Consider the following 6,000-nt stretch of genomic DNA (forward strand, 5'->3'; position numbering starts at 1 on the left):
AAGATGAAATCCCTAAAAAACAGAAAATCCTGCGGCATGGATGGAATATCAAATGAGATGCTGAAACACAGCAGCCCCAAACTGAAAGATGCTATTCTAAAATTATTCAATCTCACATTAAAATCAGGACACTTTCCTGAGATATGGAAAGAAAATTTGATTACTCCAGTTTTTAAACAAGGCGAGAAGTACGACCCAAATAATTATAGGGGCATTACAGTGAGCAGTAACCTGGGAAAACTGTTCTGCTCCATTATTAATGACAGATTAGTACAGTTCATTCAAGAACACAAGATTTTAAAGAACTGTCAAATTGGATTTATGCCCAATCAGAGAACCTCAAACCACATCTACACACTCCACACACTTATCCAAAAACATGTTCATCAAAAAAAACAAGGGAAAATATTCGGCTGCTTCATTGATTTAAAAAAAGCCTTTGACTCAGTATGGACTTTTTCTAAAACGTATACAAAGTGGAATAGGAGGAAGGACTTATGATACCATAAAGGATATTCATAACGGGAACAAGTGCTGTGTCAAGATCAACGACAGACGGACTGATTATTTCAGTCAGAATAAAGGAGTCCGTCAAGGCTGCAGCCTCAGCCCGACTCTCTTTAACATCTTTATCAATGAGTTGGCATCAGTACTTGAGAAGTCCTCTAGTCCTGGGCTGACCCTCGAGGGCAGACCAATCAAATGCCTCCTGTACGCGGACGACCTTCTGCTGCTGTCGCCTCATGAAGAGGGACTGCACCAAAGCCTCTCGGTTCTGGAGCAGTACAGCAGTGACTGGGCCCTACCAATCAACATGTCCAAGTCCAAAATCATGATCTTCCAGAAAAAACCTCGCCTTACTGATAAAAAATACCATTTTACAATCGGGGGAACACTTCTTAATCACGTCACATATTATAATTATTTGGGTCTCACAATCTCTGCTTCTGGAAAATTTGTGATGGCAATCAAAGATCTGATTGATAAGGCACGCAGGGCTTATTACTGTATAAAAAAATTATTGTTCAAATTTAACCCACCTATAAAACTGTGGATGATTTCCACAGTTTTTGATAGCAGAGAGAGATTTTTGATAGCATCATCAAGCCCATTCTTCTTTATGGCTGTGAAATCTGGGGACCTAAATTTAAAACAAACTATAAATTATGGGATAAAAACCCTACTGAAATGTTCCACCTTGAGTTCTGTAAGAACATCCTGGGACTTCACAGAAATGCCCCTAGTTTGGGCTGCAGAGCAGAACTGGGCAGATTCCCTCTCTTATCTGAGATCCAGAAGAGAGCGGCGAAGTTCTGGTTCCATCTCTCAGACTCTCCGACAGACGCCAACCATCACTGCGCGCTCACATACAGGGCAAGACACCCAGAGAATGACCCCTTGCATTATTTAGTGGAAACACACCAACTCAATCCAACAATTCGGTCAAAACTCACAAAAATTAAAGAAATAGGGGAAAAAACCCAAGAAGACTACATCAACGACTGGCAAATCAAAATAGCACAAATAAACAAATTGAAGTACTTCTGCAGAATAAAGACTGATTACCAATTGGCACCTTACCTGATCCAAACTAAAGACTATCGTCAGAGAAAACTCCTGACGAAGTATCGTTTGAGTGAGCACAGTCTGAGTGTGGAGACGGGCCGACACAAGCAGAGCTGGAGAGCCAGAGAGCTCAGACTGTGCTCAGACTGCCCTGATGGAGTCGTAGAGGACGAGCTGCACTTCCTTACACAGTGCAGCAAATATAACAACATCAGAGAATTCCAGCAAGCAAGTGACATCGCCAAACTGTGTTATATCTTAGGAGAAAAAGAGAAATGTCTCCACTTGGCAGCACAGTATGTGTCCTCCTGCCATATCATGAGGGACAAAGGCTGAACCCTCTTTAGTCTCTTCACTGCTCTCTGGAACCATTTACCCTGGATCTTACAACCGATTGACTTATGTCATAATATATTTACAATATAGCAATGTATATGTTTTTTTTTTCTTCTTTAATTATATTTTGTATTTAGATCTATACCTAACTTGTTACATGTTTAATGCTTTGGCAACATACTATCCGACAGTCATGCCAATAAAGCTGATTTGAATTGAATTGAATTGAGAGAGAGAGCGAGAGAGAGAGAGAGAAAGAGAGCGAGAGAGAGAGAGAGAGAGAGAGAGAGAGAGAGAGAGAGAGAGAGAGAAAGAGAGCGAGAGAGAGAGAGAGATTGAGATTTTTCACAAAACTTTATTACAATTATTAACACATTATCTAGACAATAAAAAAATCATTTAAAAACAAAACCAAAAAAAAAAAATCTAATAAATCACACACAAAACAACAACAACAACACAATATTAATGCAGGATAGGTGCAAAGACTAAGTTATTTTCAACGACCTCACACAAAGCCCCACCATAACACCAAATTAAGTCAAAAGAAAGAAGATCTTCCATGGCTTTAAAAGCGAGAGAGAGAGAGAGCGAGAGAGAGCGAGAGAGAGAGAGAGAGCGAGAGAGAGAAAAAGAGAGCGAGAGAGAGAGCGAGAGCGAGAGAGAGCGAGAGAGAGAGAGAGAGAAAAAGAGAGCGAGAGAGAGAGAGAGAGCGAGAGAGAGAGAGAGAGAGCGAGAGAGAGCGAGAGAGAGAGAGAGAAAAAGAGAGCGAGAGAGAGAGAGAGAGAGAGAGAGAGCGAGAGAGAGAAAAAGAGAGCGAGAGAGAGAGAGAGAGCGAGAGAGAGAGAGAGAGAGCGAGAGAGAGAGAGAGAGCGAGAGAGCGCGCGCGAGAGAGAGAGAGAGAGACTTTATGATACCAAGGACCCCCAAATATGATTAACATAAAATCCATCTATTTTTATGCATGAAAGAACAGTAAGTGTGACATTATTACAACATAATGTTTCCCAACTTAAATTGGCTATACTTTATGTTGGATGTATAAACCAAGAACATTTTCAATTAAATATAATTTGCGGAAGCAACTTTCACAATAAATGCATGTTCTGTGTTACGGATACTGCCTTAAATTACAACAGTGAGCAAGATAAAGGAGACTATGGTGAGAAAAACTTACTAGAAAGATACAATGCGAACACAGAATTCAAATTCTTCAAAAAGAAGAGTAACATTATGAAATGAAACGGTTAGAATTGATCCATTTTTGTATTGTCTCTTTTGCAATTCTCTGAAATTTTCTGGGGACCCCATAGAACCTTCTGGAGGAGCCCAGTTTGAAAACCCCTATAGAGAACAAAGTGCTATATATCATTCATAAACACACTATTTGAAAAATACTCAGTAGAGTTTAGAGGGCTAAATGTTAAACCAGCTAACATTGCACCAGTTCCAATTCTTGGAAAGGTTTTGAATGCTGACAGGAAAAAATATAAAATTCGGCCAAACTAATTAATGGATATTAGGTAGCGAACGCTTTTCCTATGTTTCTCCAATACATCAAAATGCCATTCAATATTCAGACTGATGCATCATAATTCCCATCTGCACACATATATACATTCCCATAACACATTTGACATCCCATAGTTTTTGGCACGTAGTTACCTTGTCACTGCAGTATCAAAGGACCATTTCACAGCAACCTCCAACCAGCAGAGACTGAGACAGGCGTTGTTAGATTATGATGTGCGTTCAGACGGATATGAACTGATGCAGTGTGCACTGTGTGGAAAAGACTTACACTTGAAATGGATACCTGCAAAGCAAAAACAAATGAAAACTGATCCCAAAGATATCAGTGTTGCTATTACTAATTCATCAGACTCTCACTTTGAATTTATGAGCGCAAAAGAACTCGCAAGCAATCGCCCACAAAAATACCTCATGAATAAGACAGATGTCATCTGGCAACTGTTAAAATATAAGGTATATATTCTCACATTATAAAGCAAAGCAGCTTTCAATAATCACATATACAGCTGAATTAAGGAGAGTACACTTTCTTTATTTGTTACCCTGTTCTGACACGAGGCAAAGATCACATGTTGTGGTAATTAGTCGTCTTAAATGGCAGACAGTGCTTGCTGGGAATTAAATTTAGATGACTTTACCTTGCAGTAACATTTGGAAGGACAGATGTCAGCTGCATTTTGAGGAAGTTGCACGGCTATAGTTTTTGTTCTTGTTATTATAGTTCATTCAGGATTTACACATTATTTCTAAGATTCTAAGATACTACGATTCAGATTATTTTCAGCAAACTCTAGTTCAGGCTCATTGGTTTTCATTGGCATGATAACTTATACTACACATGCTACACGGCTATACTCTAGAGCAGGTTTTATTCTGGGTTAGAGATCGCAACCCAAAACTGGACCAATTAGCTGTGAGCAAAGTGACATACACTGATCAGGCATAACATTATGAACAGTGAAGTGAATAACACTTATCTCTCCATCACAGCACCTGCTAGTGGGTGGGATATATTAGGCAGCAAGTGAGCATTTTGTCCTGGAAAACTGGGCAAGCGTAATGATTTGAGCGAGTTTGACAAGGGCCAAATTGTAATGGGTAGACGACTGGGTCAGAGCATCTCCAAAACTGCAGCTCTTGTGGGGTGTTCCTGGTCTGCAGTGGTCAGTATATATCAAAAATAGTCCAAGGAAGGAACAGGGGAGAACCGGAGACAGGGTCATGCACGGCCAAGGCTCACTGATGCACGTGGGGAGTGAAGGCTGGCCTGTGTGGTCCGATCAAACAGACAAGCTACTGTAGCTCAAATTGCTCAAGAAGTTAATGCTGGTTCTGACAGAAATGTGTCAGAATACACAGTTCATTAGTTTGTTGCATATGGGGCTGCATAGCTGTAGACCAGTCAGGGTGCCCATGCTGACCCCTGTCCACCACCGAAAGCGCCAACAGTGGGCATGTGAGCATCACAACTGGACCACGGAGCAATGAAAGAAGGTCTAGGCCTAGTCTGATGAGTCACTTCAGCTTTGGGCAATGTTCTACTGGGAAACCTTGGGTCCTGCCATCAATGTGGATGTTACTTTGACAAGCATCACCTACCTAAGCGTTGTTGTAGACCATGCACACTCTTTCATGGAAACGGTATTCCCTGGTGGCTGTGGCCTCTTTCAGCAGGATAATGCGCCCTGACACAAAGCAAAAATGGTTCAGGAATGGTTTGAGGTCCAAAATAAGTTTGAGGCGTTGACTTAACCTCCAAATTCCCCAGATCTCAATCCAACTGAGCATCTGTGGGATGTGTTGAACAAACAAGTCTGATCCATGAAGGCCCCACCTCACAACTTATAGGACTTAAAGAATCTGCTGCTAACATCTTGGTGCCAGATACCACAACACACCTTCAGGGGTCAAGCCTGTTTTGGCAGCAAAAGGGGACCAACACAATATTGGGGGACTTCTCTCCCTGTATCTCTGTGCTTGGAGTCTACTCTTCTACTAATGTTTGGAACGGCTTAAGGGTAAAAAATGTCATTTTTGAGTGAGTTTAAGAAACGTTTTTATACTAAGTGTTGGGAGCCCGCTGAACCTGATCTAAAGCATGGCTTGATTTGTGATTGTGTCTTTTTTTGCCAAATCTAAACCTACTGTGAAACCCAGAGTTTGTTCAGCTAGCTTCATGCAATAGGCATTAGGGTTAATACACAAATCAACAAAATATATAACATTGTTCTAGTGGTTTTTGAATATTATCATCTAAAAATCTTACCTTTAATAAAATGAACACCATAAAATACATGTATTTTGTTACTGGAAATTAAACAAAAATTAACTGACTTAAAAAAAAAAAATCATTATTGTATTGTTATTTAGAGCTAAGCAGTAAAATGTATATTCACAACAATGTACTTATTTATTATTATTTTGCAAATTTTAGCTCTTACTAATTTCCATAAAATGTTCCATGACTGTGGGAATCTGTAGGTGAAAGCTTGTGTTATAATACAAGATATTTGTATTAAATAGTCAAATGTAGCAAGAATGTAAAATAAAACCAATACAATCAAC

The sequence above is a fragment of the Pseudorasbora parva genome, chromosome 7 (assembly GCF_024679245.1).
Source record: "Pseudorasbora parva isolate DD20220531a chromosome 7, ASM2467924v1, whole genome shotgun sequence".
Lineage (NCBI taxonomy): Eukaryota > Metazoa > Chordata > Actinopteri > Cypriniformes > Gobionidae > Pseudorasbora > Pseudorasbora parva.